General features: G+C 37.0%; 1 protein-coding gene across 4 annotated transcripts in view; it reads left to right on the forward strand.

Annotated features, from left to right (window-relative positions):
* The window catches only part of SPIDR (scaffold protein involved in DNA repair), a 487,708-nt gene that overhangs the window by 148,747 nt on the left and 320,708 nt on the right, over positions 1-18,253 (forward strand). The window lies entirely within an intron of this gene.

An 18,253-nucleotide genomic window follows, 5' to 3' on the forward strand; every position in this document is an offset into this window, starting at 1 on the left:
TGCTTCATGAAACTGTTGTTTCAATTGTAGATGTATGTCTTGCCAGCTGAAATGTATACTGTGGTCAAAAGCAGTTTGAAAACATTAAAAACAATTTTTTTTTAGTGTTTATTTTTTAGAGAGAGAGAGAGAGAGAGAGCGTGAGCGTGAGCAGTGGAGGGGCAGAGAGAGAGGGAGACACAGAATCCGAAGCAGGCTCCAGGCTGAGCTGTCAGCAGGGCTCGAACCCGATGCAGGGCTCGAACCCATGAACTGTGAGATCGTGACCTGAGCTGAAGTCGGATGCTTAACTGACTGAGCCACCCAGGTGCCCTGAAGACATTTTAAAACTCTAACAGAACATAAGAGTTAAGAGCATGGATGACATGGTTTCACGTGAGCCAGGTTGGAGTCCCAGTTGTTGTTACTCTGTACCTGGAAGCAAATAACTTAACCTTTTTGGGCCTTCTCTGTAAAGTGTGTATAAAAAAAAAAAAAAAAACAAAACAAAAAACCTATCTTATGGGACTATAGTAATGATCAAAAGAGATCATGAAAATAAAGCCTCTGGCATTATAGTAGGTTGCTTCCAAAGGCGGGTGGGAGTAGGCATCACTCATAAATGGCTAAATTCTACCAGGTGGTTAGAAATCTCTGCCTGGAACTTTCTGGGTTATGGTAATCACTTTTATCCTAATTCCATATATCATTTGCCCTCTGGCTCTGCCATACTGATTACATCACAGCTTCCCAAACCTGATAGCCTCCTTATTCCTCCATATTTCTGCCCTTGCTGTTGTCTTTGCTTAGAGTGCTCTCTTCCTGCCAACCTCTGCCTCACCTGTGAAAGATGGACGCATTTTTAAGTCACTTCTTCTGGGAAGACTTTCCCATCAAACTTCCTTGCCCATAAACTTGGTCTTGCTCCCTGTGTATCCTCCCCTGCCCCATGTCTTCTGTAACACCTGTTACTCTTTATGCCACTGATATGTTTGCTTTTCCTTTCCTTCCTCAACATTGTAAGTTTCTTGAGGTCAAGCTTAACTGTCTCATTTATTTTTTGTCCCCAGCTAGAACAATGCCTGGTATATAGTATACATGTAATTAAAGTTTGCTTGGCAGATAAGGATAGAAAGTTTTGCAATTTGCATAACCAGTGCTCGGCATCAGGGATACTGTCCCTGTTCTTAAATACCTTACAGTGCTTTTTATGCTCTTTTAATCCTCATGATGACTTTGTGAAGTAGATATTATTGTTCTTCTTCTCTAATTTGAGACATTGAGGCTCAGAATGGTTAAAAATTTTATCCAGGTTATACCACTAGTAGATACTGAAGCTAGAATTTACTACAAATTAAGTCAGAATTTACAGGTCTCTGACTCAAGTGGCAGTTCATTTTCCTCTGCATCAATATGAAGATGTCTTGTTCACTCGTATATTTCCCATATTGACTAGAGCATTTCTTTTTATGTACATGACAATGAATTAAAATTTCTTTTAAGTGAATCAGTGTCAAAAGTCGGTCATTTTCTGCCAGGAATAATACTTTTCCAAATGGTATGTAATCTGAAAGAACTAACACAATGTCCAAAATTCTTAGCTGGAGTTAAGTACTGTGGTAGGTGTAAAGAAAATGAAAAGGAAGAGGTATTAGAATTAGAATAAGGTTCTTCAGGAATGCATTCCTTAATTATCAAGCTAGTGATGTAATTGTGGGAAATGGGGGTAAACAGTAAAATATTCAGATCACTGCTATGGAACATATTCCTGAAATGGAATTATAAAGCTTGATTGAAAATCTGTAGTCATCAGAGAAGTAGTATTTCAAATAGTGCTGCTAGTTTTAATTAAAGATAAATCATGAAGATTACAACTTTCTCTTAATTGAAAGTCCTAATTAAAAAAAAAAAACATGTTTTTAAAAAATTCCATGGGCTAATCCCCTAAATTAACCGTTTTTATTTCAAAAGTTATAGGGACTATCATGTGTAACACTTATTTAGAGCACTCCACCAAAAGTCTGCTAGAACTGATCCATGAACTCAGCAAAGTCGCAGGATACAAAATCAATGTACAGAAATCAGTTGCATCCTTATACACTAATAATGAAGCAACAGAAAGACAAATAAAGAAACTGGTCTCATTTACAACTGCACCAAGGACCATAAAATACCTAGGAATAAACCTAACCAAAGATGTAAAAGTTCCGTATGCTGAAAACTATAGAAAGCTTATGAAGGAAATTGAAGAAGATACAAAGAAATGGAAAAACATTCCATGCTCATGGATTGGAAGAATAAATATTGTTAAAATGTCAATACTACCCAAAGCTATCTACACATTCAATGCAATTACAATCAAAATTGCACCAGCATTCTTCTTGAAGCTAGAACAAGCAATCCTAAAATTTGTATGGAACCACAGAGGACCCCAAATAGCCAAAGTAATATTGACAAAGAAAACCAAAGCAGGAGGCATCACAATCCCAGACTTTAGCCTCTGCTACAAAGCTGTCATCATCAAGACAGCATGGTATTGGCACAAAAACAGACACATAGACCAATGGAATAGAATAGAAACCCCAGAATTAGACCCACAAAAGTATGGCCAACTAATCTTTGACAAAGCAGGAAAGACTATCCAATGGAAAAAAGACAGTCTCTTTAACAAATAGTGCTGGGAGAACTGGACAGCAACATGCAGAAGAATGAAACTAGACCACTTTCTTACACCATTCACAAAAATAAACTCAAAATGGATAAAGGACCTGAATGGGAGACAGGAAACCATCAAAACCCTAGAGGAGAAAGCAGGAAAAAAACCTTTCTGTCCTCAGCCACAGCAATTTCTTACTTGACACATCTCCAAAGGCAAGGGAATTGAAAGCAAAATGAACTATTGGGACCTCATCAAGCTAAAAAGCTTCTGCACTGCAAAGGAAACAATCAACAAAACTAGAAGGCAACCGATGGAATGGGAAAAGATATTTGCAAATGACATATCAGACAAAGGGCTAGTATCCAAAATCTATAAAGAACTCACCAAACTCCACCCCCGGAAAAAAAAAAAAAATCCAGTGAAGAAATGGGCAGAAGACATGAATAGACACTTTTCTAAAGAAGACATCCAGATGGCCAATAGGCACATGAAAAGACGCTCAACGTCGCTCCTCATCAGGGAAATACAAATCAAAACCACACTTAGATACCACCTCATGCCAGTCAGAATGGCTAAAATGAACAAATCAGGAGACTATAGATGCTGGAGAGGATGTGGAGAAACGGGAACCCTCTTGCACTGTTGGGAATGCAAACTGATGCAGCTGCTCTGGAAAACAGTGTGGAGGTTCCTCAAAAAATTAAAAATAGATCTACCCTATGACCCAGCAATAGCACTGCTAGGAATTTACCCAAGGGACACAGGAGTGCTGATGCATAGGGGCACTTGTACCCCAATGTTTATAGTGGCACTTTCAACCGTAGCCAAATTATGAAAAGAGCCTAAATGTCCATCAACTGACGAATGGATAAAGAAGATGTGGTTTATATATACAATGGAATGTTACTGGGCAATGAGAAAGAATGAAATCTGGCCATTTGTAGCAACGTGGATGGAACTGGAGAGTGTTGTGCTAAGTGAAATAAGTCAGGCAGAGAAAGACAGATACATATGTTTTCACTCATATGTGGATCATGAGAAACTTAACAGAAGACCAGGGGGGGAGGGGAAGAGGGTAAAAAAAAAAAAGTTACAGAGAGGGAAGGACGTAAACCATAAGAGAGTTTTAAATACTGAGAACAAACTGAGGGTTGATGGGGGGTGGGGGAGAGGGGAAAGTGGGTGATGGGCATTGAGGAGGGCACCTGTTGGGATGAGCACTGGGTGTTGTATGGAAACCAATTTGACAATAAATTATATATATATATATATATATATATATATATATATATATATATAAAATTAAGTAAAAATGTAAAAAAAAGAATGAGAAAAAATAAATAAACATATCTAATCAAATATAAGTTTTACCCTATAAGTGTGGAGAAAAGTGAATATATGAGTTGGTATACTTTAGTAATTAGCCTGATTTTGGTTGTTTGTAGGGGAAAAGCATTCAAAGCATTTGAGATTTCCAGGTGTAAAATTTGACAGTAGTCTAGTTGAAAGTAATTGTTTGTTTATTTTTAGAAAAAAGTCAATGCTTTTCATTATGTAGGCTTTCCAAGTATTTGCTCCAAACCAGATCAATTCAGTGATTTTCAATAGATTCAAAATAAGTCAGTCATTGTATTGAATTTACAAATTAAGGAGGATTTTAATGGTAGGCCCAAGTTACCACTGTTTAAAATTTCTACTGAACTCATGTTAATATTTGATTGTGTTGAAACATTTTCTGGCATAAGTTCCATTTCTTGAAATTCCAAATTAAGAGAAATTGTGAAAGATAATGAAATTCTGATAACAATAGATGTTCAGGGGCATAGGCCTAGGAGAAATAAATTGTGGAAAGTGCTTAACCCTAAGGCTTACTTTTGAAGTGCTATTGTCAATCACGTTATTGTTTTTGATATTGTTTTTTTTTCTTTAATAAAAGTTGACCTGTTCTTGTTGCCATGTGCTCTTGTAGGTTAATTTGTTTGACTCATTTTAGGTGTGTTGGTACCTTCAACTGAGCCATCTTTTTCTTTTTTTAAAAATAGTATTAAGGAGAGTCAGTCAAAGAGGATTTCCGAAGAAGAAAATAAAATAGATAAATATTTCTCTAGAAGTTAAAAATGGCATAATAGAAACCACTTCTATTATAAACAGCCACCTCATTTTTTGTGTGTGTGTATATCCTTTGTTGTCTATATAAACTTCTGAAGTAAACTGTATTTACTCAAAAGCAATTAAACTTTATTACCTAGAAAACAATAAAAATATAAATTTCCCCATTTGGGTTATATTTCCAAATTGTTTGGGTTTAATTATTTTACAAGTCTTATTTATTTCAGTTTGAAGTCTAGATATCTATCTAGGTTGACTTTTGTTCTTTTTTTTTTTTTTTTTAATGTGTGTCTAGCAGAAAGAGTATCTTCCTATTTTTCTCTACCCTGGTCCTTGTTGTGACAGTTTAGTTTTAGATGCTTTCCTAAAGAGCTGAATTTTAATCTTCTGATTTGTTCTGGACAAGTATGCTTTCAGTTATACCTATTTTAATCAAGGAGGCAAAGCCATCCATTTCAAGAAAGCCATTTTAAAAATAGACAATGTTGGGGCACCTGGTTGGCTCAGTCAGTTGGGCATCTGACTTCGGCTCACGTCACGATCTCACAGTTCATGGGGTTTGAGCCCCGAGTCAGGCTCTGTGCTAACTAACGCTCAGCCTGGAGCCTGCTTCGAATTCTGTGTCTCCCTCTCTCTCTGCTCCTCCCCTACTCACACTCTGTCTGTCTCTCTCTCAAAATAATAAATAAACAAAAAAAAATAGACAATGTTTAATTTTTAATAGATGAGGCCAGGTGGATTTGTAGCCAAAACTGGTAGGCAGTTCTCTAGGCATGTGATTCTCTTTGTCTAATGTCTCTTTATTTATTAATAGCCATTAAGAAAACAAAAAAAAAAAAATTTTAAGCAGGGCCTCTAAGGAAATATCTCTAACAGTTTTACATTCTCAAGCTATTAAAAATTTCTTATTTTGTTCCATTTCTTTTATGACGGTTGTCATTAAATCAGTAAGATGTGGATGATGAAGGAAGGGATTGTATAAATTTTGGATTGTTACAAGTGTTATTAAGAGCCTACCATAATAAAAAGGCTTTTTCAGTTTGACTTTATTCAAAGTTACATATTGCCTGCATGCTTAGATTCATATTAATGTTGGTCCAGTGTTCCAGAAAGTCTGTTTCAATCACAGGAAATCTATCATCTTAAATGTTCTTAAGATACGATCCTTTCTAAGAAAAAGCTCATTTCAAAAATCTCTCACTAATTTTTAGGGGCTTTAATTTTATTAGGCATACTTTGAGATATTCATTGAGTAATAATGCAGTTATTGGGCAGATTAAATGTTTTAAATTTTGATTATAAGAACCAGTTATAGGAAGGTATATGAGGATGCCAGAGGAAAAAGATTATCTCTTGTGGAAAGTAATATGAGCTGAGAGCTGCCCGCAGATGACTGCCATTAAGAAAGCAGGGACCTCAGTCTGACAACTACAAGGAATGCAAGGAACTGAGTCCTGCCTGCCACAACTACATGAGCTTGGAAGATGATCCTGAGCTCCAGATGAGAAAGCAGCCAGCCAGCACCTTGTTTTTAGCCTTGGGAGACTGAGTAGAGTACTTACCATGCCATGCCTGAACTCCTGTTTGTCCAGATAAAGGTTGAATAATAGAACAAAGCTAATAAATGGGTGTTGTTTTAAGTGACTGAGTTCAGTGCTTTGGTAATTTGTTAATAAAATAATAGAAAACCAATACAGGAGAATGTCAATCAGTCTAGGGATATCCCAGTGCCAGTGACCAGTCTTATATTTGGGTTTTCCCTTCATAACTTCTGTTGTGCTGAGGCCACAGTGGGTACAAGTAAATACTAAGTTGAACTTTAAAATTTATTTAGACTTCTGGGGTACCTGGGTGGATCCGTCGGTTAAGCCTCTGACTTCAGCTCGGGTCATGATCTTGTAGTTTGTGAGTTCGAGCCCAGTGCTGGGCTCTGTGCTGACAGCTTGGAGCCTGCTTCAGATTCTGTGTCTCCCTCTTTCTCCTGCTCCTCCTGTCACGCTCTGTCTCTCTCAAAAATAAATAAACATTAAAAAAAATAATAATAAAATAAAATCTCTTTAGACTTCTAATTTAGGCAATTTAGTTTATTGCAGTATATTAAAGGTGCACTGAATGATGAGAAAAGAAATCTTGGTATTTTCCTTAGTTTCATTTCTCTTGTTGTTGTTGTTGTCATTTTATTATTTTTTTTTATCTGTGGTTTCCCTTACCTAGAATAGAAATTGAGAAAAGTCATTTTTCTTGAAACACAATCATTCTGCAATGGGGTTGGCAAACTATAGCTTGCATGCCAAATCAAGCCCCGTGCCTGTCTTTGCAAATTTTTATTGGAACTCAGCCACCCTCACTAGTGTAGGTGTTGTCTGTGGTTGCTCTCATGCTACAATGTCAGAGTTCAGTATTTATAAAAGACATTGTATGGCCCAAAAGTCTAAAATAGCGACTGTATGGTCCTTTACAGAAAATTTGTAGATGGCGATTTGCTTTAAAACCATATTCATTTAACCTTAAATGGCTTCCATGGATGGGGACTGATACCTTTCTAGGTCTTGAATATACTTTATGAAAAGAAATGTATCCAGCTATCCCTGATTACCTGGATTAGATTAGTTGGTACCCCTGACTCTACTGAAGTGATGGAAATGTGTTAAAATTAATAAAATCCTATAAACTATGTGTCTGGGATCCCTAAGACCATCCTCAGGCCTAGGGGTTTGCTGGAAGGAATCATAGGACTTGGAAGTCATTATTCTTAAGGCTGTGGTTTATTATAGCAAAGGACACAAAGAAGTTAGCAAAAGGATAAGGTACATCAGAAACAACACAAATGGAAAGCAGTCTCAAGTGTTCAAGAGTCCTCTCCTAGGGGAATTGCAGAGTACACACTTGATTCCTTTAGCAATGAATTTTGCAGCAACGTGTGCAAAGTGTTGTCTACCAGGGAAGCTCACTTGGTTTCTGTTGGGGTTCCATCATGTAGGTAACTGTGCTTGTGTGACTGACTGCAATGACTGAAACTCCAGTCCCTCAGAAGGAAAGCAGATGTTCACCATAAATTACATTGTTTGCACAGACTGTCTAGACAAAATTGTACAATGTGGCCAAGGCACTGAGTGTGCAAAACATTTCTGTCAGAATACTCCCAACAGATCAATTCACATGTGCCAGTCAAGGGCCAGGCAGGAAAATAGGCCCTTCTGAAAATGCACATGGTTGTACCAATTCAACCTGAGTTAACACTTCACGAACACCCCATAATAAGTGTTCAAAAACACAAAATTTGTGTTCAGAAGCAAACACAAAATGGTTGCTAGTTGTAAATTTTCTGCTAGTTATAATTATATTTCAAATATATTCTTTTAGTGATTTGATTATTTTAGTCAGCATTATCTTTTATTTTCAAGTAAGAAATTACCTACATGACTTCATAAAAACCCCAGGATAACTTTATAACATCATGGGTCTTTAAAGTTTCACCAAAATAAACATTGTTTTGTATGAATTTACAGTTTAAACCAAATATGTTCTCAGGAGTGAGGTGTCCAGGACTACTTTTGCTCTTCCTCATTTTTACAGAGACTGAAACAATCTGGCACTCTTTTTCACAGTTCATGTTCTTGCATGAATGTCAAAGATTAATCGTTTTCAGAGATGACTTATCTCCATAATATTGTTTTAGCTCATCGTGGCCAATAAAATTCCCAACACTATATTAAATATTATCTCTTAGTTTTTGAAATAATGATGAAATAAGCATTATGAAACATTGTACCTTTTAAATTCCTTTATTAAAGTCCTTGATGTATCACCTTTATTGAACCTCATAGTTATGGGAAAGTACACAAGACAAATTTCTTCTTTAGAGATCATTGATTTTGCCTTTTTTGCTGAAGTTAAATGTATATACATGCATATGTATATATGAGTATGTGTGTGTGTGTGTGTGAGTATAGCATTTTCCCCCTATTCTTTTGGCTGGCATTTTCTAGACAGAGCCTGGTATTATTTGTGTAGGATACTGTGTAGATAGTGGGGATTCCCGAGATTATTCCCTTAACTTGTATAGCTCTGGGCATTAACAAATAAATCATTTAATCTTCCTCTGTTTCAGAGTGCCTATTTTGCCTTGCCTCACAAGAAGTCTTGTGAGGATTATTTGATCAGATTTGATTATTTTAAGGAAGCGTCTTCATGTAGGTATATGTTATGGTTAGAGTCATCTGACTGAAATCTGATGAGGGCCTTTTCATGTAACCTTGGACTAGAAGGAGGCCCTGGGCCTCTGAAATAACTGATAGTTGATTTGCTCTGCAGTTAGTATTTTGGGCTATTAGTGGCTCAACTCAGTTGTGAAAAAGTAGCCAGATATACATCTCTAAATGGCAAAATCCGTATCTTACTAATTAGTCTTCTGATGTCCAACACTGAGCCTTGCTGTTTCCTGGTTTCTAAACCCCAGGCAAGCAAGAGTTCCATGAGTTTGATAGTCCATCAGAAAGGCTGCTAGGAGCAGACTTGGGCCAGGTAAGGTTGAGGCCAGCCAAAAGCCTGTAGACAGAGGGAAAGAAACCCATCTGGCATATGCAGAAGCACATTACTTCACAGTCTAAAATAATGGTTATCCACAAGAATAATTGTAAGTTGTCGAGAAAATATTAAACTGTATTGATAGAAGTAGAGTAAGTTATGGAAAACTCATTTCTGAGGTATTTCCATTAAAATGATTAAAGTATAAAGTGTTTAAAATTTTCCGTTTCACAAAATGCTCGGTGAAAAACTGGGCAAACCGTAGTCAGATATGTTTAGGAAACACTGCGTATTACAGCCCCCTCTTAGAGTTCACAATGCTTAAAAGCTCTTGAGAAATCTTACAGCAATTCAATTTTATCCAGCCTAGTTTATTCAAACTGATTTGATACCTATTAACATCTCATGGAACTTGTGTTTGGAGGTGCACATCCCGGTCCACTGTATAGGGCTGTGTCCTTGCAATTGTACTGTTTTTGCTTTTGTTTATGGCCTTTGTTCTCTCAGGACACTTACCTGGCTTGTTTCTGTTAAAGCTTTCTGCCTTCTCTAGGCCCCTCTGAATCTCTTCCCTTTTTTTCCCTCCCCAGTCCACCATTGTCTAAGATTTCAATTCTTTATCTTGAATAAAAACAGAGCCTCGCTTCTAACCAGAAACAACCCGTGTGTCCTGCCTCTGGTTCCATTCGCATTAATGAACAGATTACTTTTTAGAACGTGCTGTGATTTGGGCTTCTCTTAATTTTGAGGCCCCGGTTTTGAGGATCAGTTTTGAGGACCCTTCAGCCTCCAGCAGACCAGGAACAAGGTATGCTGCCACTGCCCGGGTGTGCTGGACGGCAGTGTTGCAGAAAGACTCACGCTGTGTCTGTCTCTGAACATATTTTAAAACAGAGAACGGCCGAATAGGTTGTGTCACAGACCATTTCCATTTTCCACAGTTATACGCTGTCTTTCTTGGAGAAGGAGGTACTTCTCTTGTCCTCTGTAATCACAGTAGCCGGGTTACGGCGGCCTTGTTCTGAGCAGGTCTCCACTTGTCTGCGGATTTCTGCCCTTTGGCCTATGCTCAGAGCTGCTGCTTGGTGAACTGTGACTGACCCAGCAGGTTCCTTCTAGAGCATTGTAATTTCTGTCTCCCTTTCTCTTAAAGTGCACCTTTGCCCTGCTGTTTCTATTTCTCTTTGGGTTCCTTAGAGCAGACTCTTTGGACCTTAAGATGAGGTGGAATGGTGCTTTTGTGAACCAAGGTGATAGGACTTGAGTTCTGTTGTTCTCATCGGGCTGGAATTTGAGGTTGGAAACATATTTGAGGAAGGCAAGCCAAGTGGTTTACAGAGGCGTGACCATGGGTGTAGCTTGTTAAACCTGTTTACCTCAGAAAAGATTTGTTTTTTTTCTTCAGTGTGTGAGAAAACCTATAGGTCTTGTTTTTCCTCACTAGCTGGCTCCAGTTTTCATGGATAAAGTTTCAATCACAAATATATCAAGCAAATGGCGAAAGTATATCTCCTATCAGTAGTTTAAGACCTTCTTGTCTAGAATTGTGCTGTGTTCATTGATTTTTAATCCCAATAGAAAATAAAATTCTATTAGCTGGGAGTCTGATATATATATATAATCAATCCATTTTTGGTGGTTTTGCTATCCTTTTCCACACAGCTGAGCAGTTCTTGATTAATAGCCAGAGAAGAGCCCAATTCAGGTGTGTGTGTGTGTGTGTGTGTGTGTGTGTGTGTGTGTGTGTGATTGCATTGAAATTTAAAGACCACTTGGATACAAATTTTGGTGCCCCCCCCCCCCATTATATCCATTGTACCCAGAATGATACACAGGAGGCACTCAATTAATTTGTTAAATGAATGAATCCCATTTTAGTCTTGGGAGTGGAAATGAAAGCATTTGCTAACTAATTTTGTTGGTTTATTAGCCACCAGTCGTCTTTCATTCCCCTTAATTTTTAAGAGCTGTCTTAGTTTTTGTGATTTTATTTGCCACAGCTGCCGTGGCTTATTTTCTGTGGCGTTTTTGCTGTTGCCCTCACTGTCCACCTCTCATAACAACACTTAGTGGTTAGGGGCACCTAGGTGGCTCAGTGAGTTAAGTGTCCGACTCTTGATTTCACCTCAGATCATCATCCAGTTTGTGGGATTGAGCCCCGCATCTCGCTTTCTGCTGCAAGTGCAGATCCTGCTTGGGATTCTCTCTCTCCCTCTCTCTCTGCCCCTCCCCTGCTTGTGCTCTCCCTCTATCTATTTCTCAAAAATAAATAAATAAACATTTTAAAAAAACATTTCACGGTTATTATTAGATGTAAAAGCTTCTAGGCAGTCAGGGTCTTAGAATTCTTGTGTTCTTTCTTTAAAATGCCATTGACTGTTCTCATTTGTAGTGGGCTTTAAGAAAGGGAGTCTGAACCCAGGCTAAACATGGTGACTTTAGTATAGCCCGGCTCTTGGTGATCTCATGAGATCTTACAAGGGCAGGCCTGGACCTGGTCAGTAATTGAGTGAGAGTCCTCAGCAGAAACCATGACTACAGGATGTGGCATGGGGAACACGCCTGGCCCTGCGAGTCAGGGTGCAGCCAGCACCTGCCCCCTCACCTGCAGGTATACGAGGGGTCTTCCATGACCCCCACTCCCAGCCTGCCTCCCTTCCTCTCATGGACACCTTCTCATCTGGGCTGTGAAAACAAGGGCTTGGGACTTTTGTTTTGCATGAAATATGAGTCAGGTGAGCCGTTTAGACTTATAGTTGGTTATCTGAAAGAGTGATTTTAGTTTAGTTCCTATTTCCTTTTCTTTGTTTTACCAGCTGAGTGAGTAAGTAGCTATAAAGGTGTCATTTAAAAATAAAGAAGTAGTTATTTATTACCAGTATTGTGCTGTTGCTTTTGGTGAATTCAGAAGTAAAAGCTTTAATTTTTAAATTTTAGAGAGCAGTGTTTTTTTACCTGGCCGATTTGTTTCATTTGTCATTGTAAATTTACCACGGAGGCACTATTTAAATCTGCTTATCTTCTGCTTTTTGATTTTGTTAGTAGACACAATTTTTATCTAAGAGGACCCTACTCATGTAGACATGCATTTAGATTTAGATTTGATTTACATCAAATCAAGAAATTGGGACACTTCAGTTCAGGGGTAGTTCTTTAATTATTCAGGGATATCACTAACAAGAATCTTTCCTGAGCATTCCATGAAGAAATTTGTAGATAGGATTAAGTTGGCTTCAAGGTTATCAGATGAATTGCAGAGAGCATTGTTTAAAATTTATTATAGTTACTTAAAATTTATATTTTTAAAGGAAAAAGACAGTGATTGTGGAATATCCACCTATTTAGAAAATTGTAGGATTTTTTTTATTACTATTCTTTAAATCAGTTTACCTAAGTATGTGTACATGCTTCTTATTTTATCCCAACTCTTCCTGTTGCCCAAATGTTGCTTGCATAACCAAATAACTGGCAGATTTTAAAGGAGAGAAACAGTGGGGTCTTTTTACTCTTCATTTTGCTGTACAGTATTAAAGAGTATCAAAATAAAGAATCCCTGAAAGTAATGGAAGTCATGGAGTCATTGTGGTCCCTATCATGCAACCTGAGGGAGGTTGCCTCTATGATGAGGCTACAATCACATAAATATACCTTCATGTTCAAGGAGCTCAGGAGGATGAATGCTGTGGCTGGTTTGTTCTCACCCATGTCCACAACACAGGTATTTTAAAGATCAGAGTCTTGGATCATTTCTTCTCCAGTGACTTTTTTGCTAAGCAGCTGCATTTCAGCCTCCTGCCAGATGGCTCTCTCTGTGCTAGTTCTGTGATCATTTAAAACTCCCTGTCTTGGAAATAATATTTTCTTTTCCCTTTCTTTGTTCCTGAATGTGTTCTCTATTTCAGTTAGTAGCACCACTATCCTTAGTGGCAAGAAATTTGGCCTCTTGGTTCACTTGAACCAACTGACTCTTCCTCTGTCGTATTTAATTAGCACTGTTTGGTTACCAAACAATTTTAGAATAGTGATTATTAAAGTAGTAGGCCAAAAAAGAATTAACACTTAGTGTATTGAATTACTTTCAGTACATGAAGATGTTGTCAAAACTTAATTTGTTAGAGCATTTCATTAGTGGGGTTGGGAATAGAAACAAGTCTGAATGCATGGACTTTACCACTCACTCAGATCAGTTACTGGTACCAAGAAGCCACATTCAAAGGATGTGAATGAATTTGCCCAAATTCATCATCATAATGATGAATTTAGAGCGTGTTCCCATGGATGATGGATCTGTTGGTTTGTCTTTATGTAAGGGAACATGTGTGCTGTCTCTCTCTCTACACACACACACACACACACACACACACACACACACACACAATCTGTAGGGTTATATTGTTCTTATTATCTTTTGCTTCCCAGTGTGAACTGTAAACTTTCATTTGTCTAGACTTGTTTTTATATATCTTGAATATCCATTGTAGTTTACTGCCTTATGTGCTTTCTTCTTTCTTCCTTCTCTCTTCTCATCTTCATCATTTAAGAATTTTCCAATGCTTTGAGACCTGGTATAGGTTTTATCTCTTTCAGTATCTATGCTGGTTTCAGATTGGACAGAAATAGTTCTTCACCCATTTGGAACATTTAATGTGAGCCATGCTTATAATATCTCATTTATTTGATTTCAAGCTCTTTAAGAAACTGTTTCAAATTATATAATTATGTATAGCAGCACTATCAACAATAGCCAAATTATGGAAAGAGCCCAAATGTCCATCAACTGATGAATGGATAAAGAAGATGTGGTTTATATGTACAGTAGAATACTAATTGGCAATGAGAAAGAATGAAATCTTGCCATTTGCAACAACATGGATGGAACTGGAGGGTATTATGCTAACTGAAATAAGTCAGTCAGAGAAAGACAGATAGCCTATGTACAAAAACTAAAGGAGTTCGTGACTACTAAACTAGTCCTGCAAAAATATTAATGGGGACTCTTTGAGTGGACAGGAGAGATCAGAAGTGACAGTATGAAGGTAGGAAACACAAAAGCAGTAAAAATATGTCTGTAAAAAAATAAGTCAAGGAGCTCACAAAATAAGAGGTTGTAAAATATGACAACATATACCAAAAACGTATGAGAGAGAGAGAGAGAGAGAGACAGAAATAATTAGTTCAAAATTAAATGACCATCAACTTAATGCAGAGTGCTATATGCAGAAGAAGTTATATGCAAACCTAATCATAATCAAATACCAAAAGCCACTAATAAATATCCAAAGAATAAGGGGAAAGGAATCCAAATATATCACCAAACAAAATCAGCAAACTATGAAAGACAAGAAAGGATCAGAGAAAATCTTCAGAAACAACCACAAAACAAAATCACAATGAATACATATTATCAATAATTACTTTGAATGTTGATGTACTAAACTCCCAATCAGAAGACTCATAGGGTGACAGAATAGATAAAAAAAACAAGACCCATCTGTATGCTGCCTACAGAAAACTCATTTTAGACCTAAAGACACCTGCAGATTGAAAGTGAGGGGACAAATATTTATCATGCAAATGGATGTCAAAAGAAAGCAGGAGTAGAAATACTTATATTGAACAAAATAGAATTTAAAACAAAGTCTATAACAAGAGACAAGGATTTTATATAGTAATAAAGGGAACAATCCAACAAGAATATCTAACAATTGTATATATGCACCCCAACATAGCACCCAAATACGTGGAACAGTTAATAACAAAAGAATTAATTGAAAATAATAGAATAATAGAGGAGGCTTTAACGGCCCACTCACATCAACAGGTAGATCATCTAAACAGAAAATCAACAAGAAAACAATGGCTTTAAATGACACACTGGGCCAGATGAATTAAACAGATATATTCAGAACATTCCATCCTAAAACAGCAGAATATACATCCTTTTCAAGTGCATATAGAACAGTCTCCAGCATAGGTAACATACTAGGCCACAAAACAAGCCTTAACAATGTCAAAAAGATCGAGGTCAACCATGCATCTTTTCTAAAAGACCACAATGCTATGAAACTGGAAATCAAACACAAGAGAAACTCCAATAAAGACCATGAATGGGTCAACCGAGAAATCAAAGAAGTAAAAAAGTACATGGGAAACAAATGCAAATGAAAACACAACAGTCCAAAACCTTTGGGCTGCAGTAAAAATGGTACTCAGAGGCAAGTTTATAGGAACCCAGGCTTAATTCACGAAGCAAAACAGATCTCAAATAAACAACCTAACCTTACACCTAAAGGAGCTAGAAAAAGAACAACAAACAAAACTTGAAACCAGTGGAAAGAAGAAAATATTATTAAAGATTGGAGCAGATATAAATGCTATAGAAAATTTAAAAAAAGATAGACCAATGAAACCAGGAACTTATTCTTTGAAAAAAAAAAAAAAATCAGTAAATTTGATAAACCTCTAGCCAGACTTATCAAAAAGAAAAGAGAAAGGAGCCAAATAAATAAAATTACAAATGAGGAGAAATAACAACCAATGCCACAAAAATACAAATAATTTGAACATTATGAAAAATTATATGCCTATTAAACAAGCTTAAAGAAATGGATAAATTCCTAGAAACATGTAAATTCTGAAAAATTAATCAGGAAGAAATAGAAAACTTGAACAGACTGAGACCTAGCAAAGAAATTGAATCAGTAATTTAAAAAACTCTTAACATATAAAGGTCCAGTTCCAGTAAGCTTCACAGGCACATTCTACCAAACATTTAAAGAACTCTTCTTCTCAAACTATTCCAAAAAACAGAAATGGAAGGAAAATTTCCTAATTCATTCTGAGACTAGAGTTACCCTCATACCAAAACCAGATAGAGATACCATTAAAAAAGAGAACTATAGGCCAGTGTCTTTGATGAACACAGATGCAAAAATTCTCCACAAAATACAAGAAAACAGAATTCAACAATACATTAAAACAGTCATTCACCACTATCATGTGCTATTTATTCAGTATTTGCAAATGAATCACTGTGATACATCACATCAATAATAGAAAGGATAGGAACCATATGATCATTTCAATAGCTGCAGAAAAAGCATTTGAAAAAGTGTAACATCCATTCATGATAAAAACCCTCAAGTAGTAGGGTTAGAGGGAACATATTTCAACATAATGACTATATATGAAAAACCCAGAGCTAACATCATTCTTAATGGGGAAAAACTGAGAGCTTTTTCCCTCAGGCCAGGAACAAGACAAAGATGTCCACCCTTCCACCCTTACTCCACATAGTACTGGAAGTCCTAGCCACAGCAATCAGACAACAAAAAGAAATAAAGGGGATCCAAATTGGCAAGGAAGAAGTCCAACTTTCACCATTTGCAGATTATATGGTACTCTATGTAGAAAAGACTCCACCAAAAAACTGCTAGAACTGATAAATGAATTCAATAAAGTCACAGGATACAAAATCAGTGTACAGACACCTGTTGCATTTCTATACTTTCCAAAGAGAAAGAGAAATTAAGAAAACTTGCCCATTTACAATTGCACCCAAAATAATAAGATACCAAGAATAAACCTAACTAAAGAGATGAAAGACCTGTACTCTGAAAACTGTAAAACACTGATGAAAGAAATGGAAGATGACACAAAGAAATGTGGACACGTTCCATGCTCATGGATTGGAAGATCAAATATTGTCAAAATGTCTATACTACCCAAAGCAATCTACACATGTAATGCAATCTCTATCAAAATGCCAACAGAATTTTTCATAGAACTACTACAAATAATTCTAAAAGTTTTATGGAAGCACAAAAGACCCCAAATAGCCAAAGAAATCTTGAAAAAGAAAAGCAAACTTGGAGCCATCACAATTTCGGACTTCCAGTTACATTACGAAGATAGCATGGTCCTGGCACAAAAATAGACATATAGATCAATGTAACAGAATAAAGGACCCAGAAGTGAACCCTCAACTGTATGGTCAATTAATCAGTGGCCGATTGACAAAGCAGGAAAGAATATCTACTGAGAAAAAGTCTCTTCAACAAATGGTGTTGGGAGCACTGGACAGCTACATGCGAAAGAATGAAACTAAACCACTTCCTTAGTCTATACACAAAAATAAATTCACAATAGATTGGAGGCCTTAATATGAGACCTGAAACCATAAAAATCCTAGAAGAGAACACAGGCAGTAACCTCTTTGACATTGGCTGTAGCAACTTTTTCTAGATATGTCTCCTGAGGCCAGGGAAGCAAAGGAAAAATTATTGGGACTTTATCAAATTAAAAATCTTTTGCACAGCAAAGGAAGCCAATCACAAGACTAAAACACAGTCTACAGAACGGGAGAAGATATTTGCAAATGACATATCTGGTAAAGGGTTAGTACCCAAAATATATAAAGAACTCAACTCCCCAAAACAAATAGTTCACTTATAAATTAGGCAGAAGACATGAAAAGACATTTCTCCAAAGCAGACATCAAGATGGCCAACAGATGCATGAAAAGATGCTCAGCATCACTTATCATCAGGGAAATACAAGCAAAACTACAATGAGATAACACTTCACACCTGTTAGAATGGCTGATATCAACAACACAAGAAACAATGATTGTGAGGTTGTGGAGCAAAAGGAATCGTCTTGCACTATTGGGGGGAGTGGAAACTGGTGCAGCCACTGTAGAAAACAGTATGGACATTCCTCAAAAAGTTAAGAATAGCTCTACCCTATGATTCAACAATCTCACTACTGGATTTTTACACAAAGAATATAAAGGCACTAATTCAAAGGGATACATGCACCCCTGTGTTTATAGAAGCATTATCTACAATAGCCAAGGCATGGAAGCAGTGCAAGTGTCCACTGATTGATGAATGGATAAAAAAAGATGTGGTGTGTATATACAATGGAATGTTAATTCAGCTATAAAAAATAATGAAGTCTTGCCATTTGCAGTGCCAC

This window comes from Panthera tigris, chromosome F2, assembly GCF_018350195.1.
Source record: "Panthera tigris isolate Pti1 chromosome F2, P.tigris_Pti1_mat1.1, whole genome shotgun sequence".
In the NCBI taxonomy this organism is placed as follows: domain Eukaryota; kingdom Metazoa; phylum Chordata; class Mammalia; order Carnivora; family Felidae; genus Panthera; species Panthera tigris.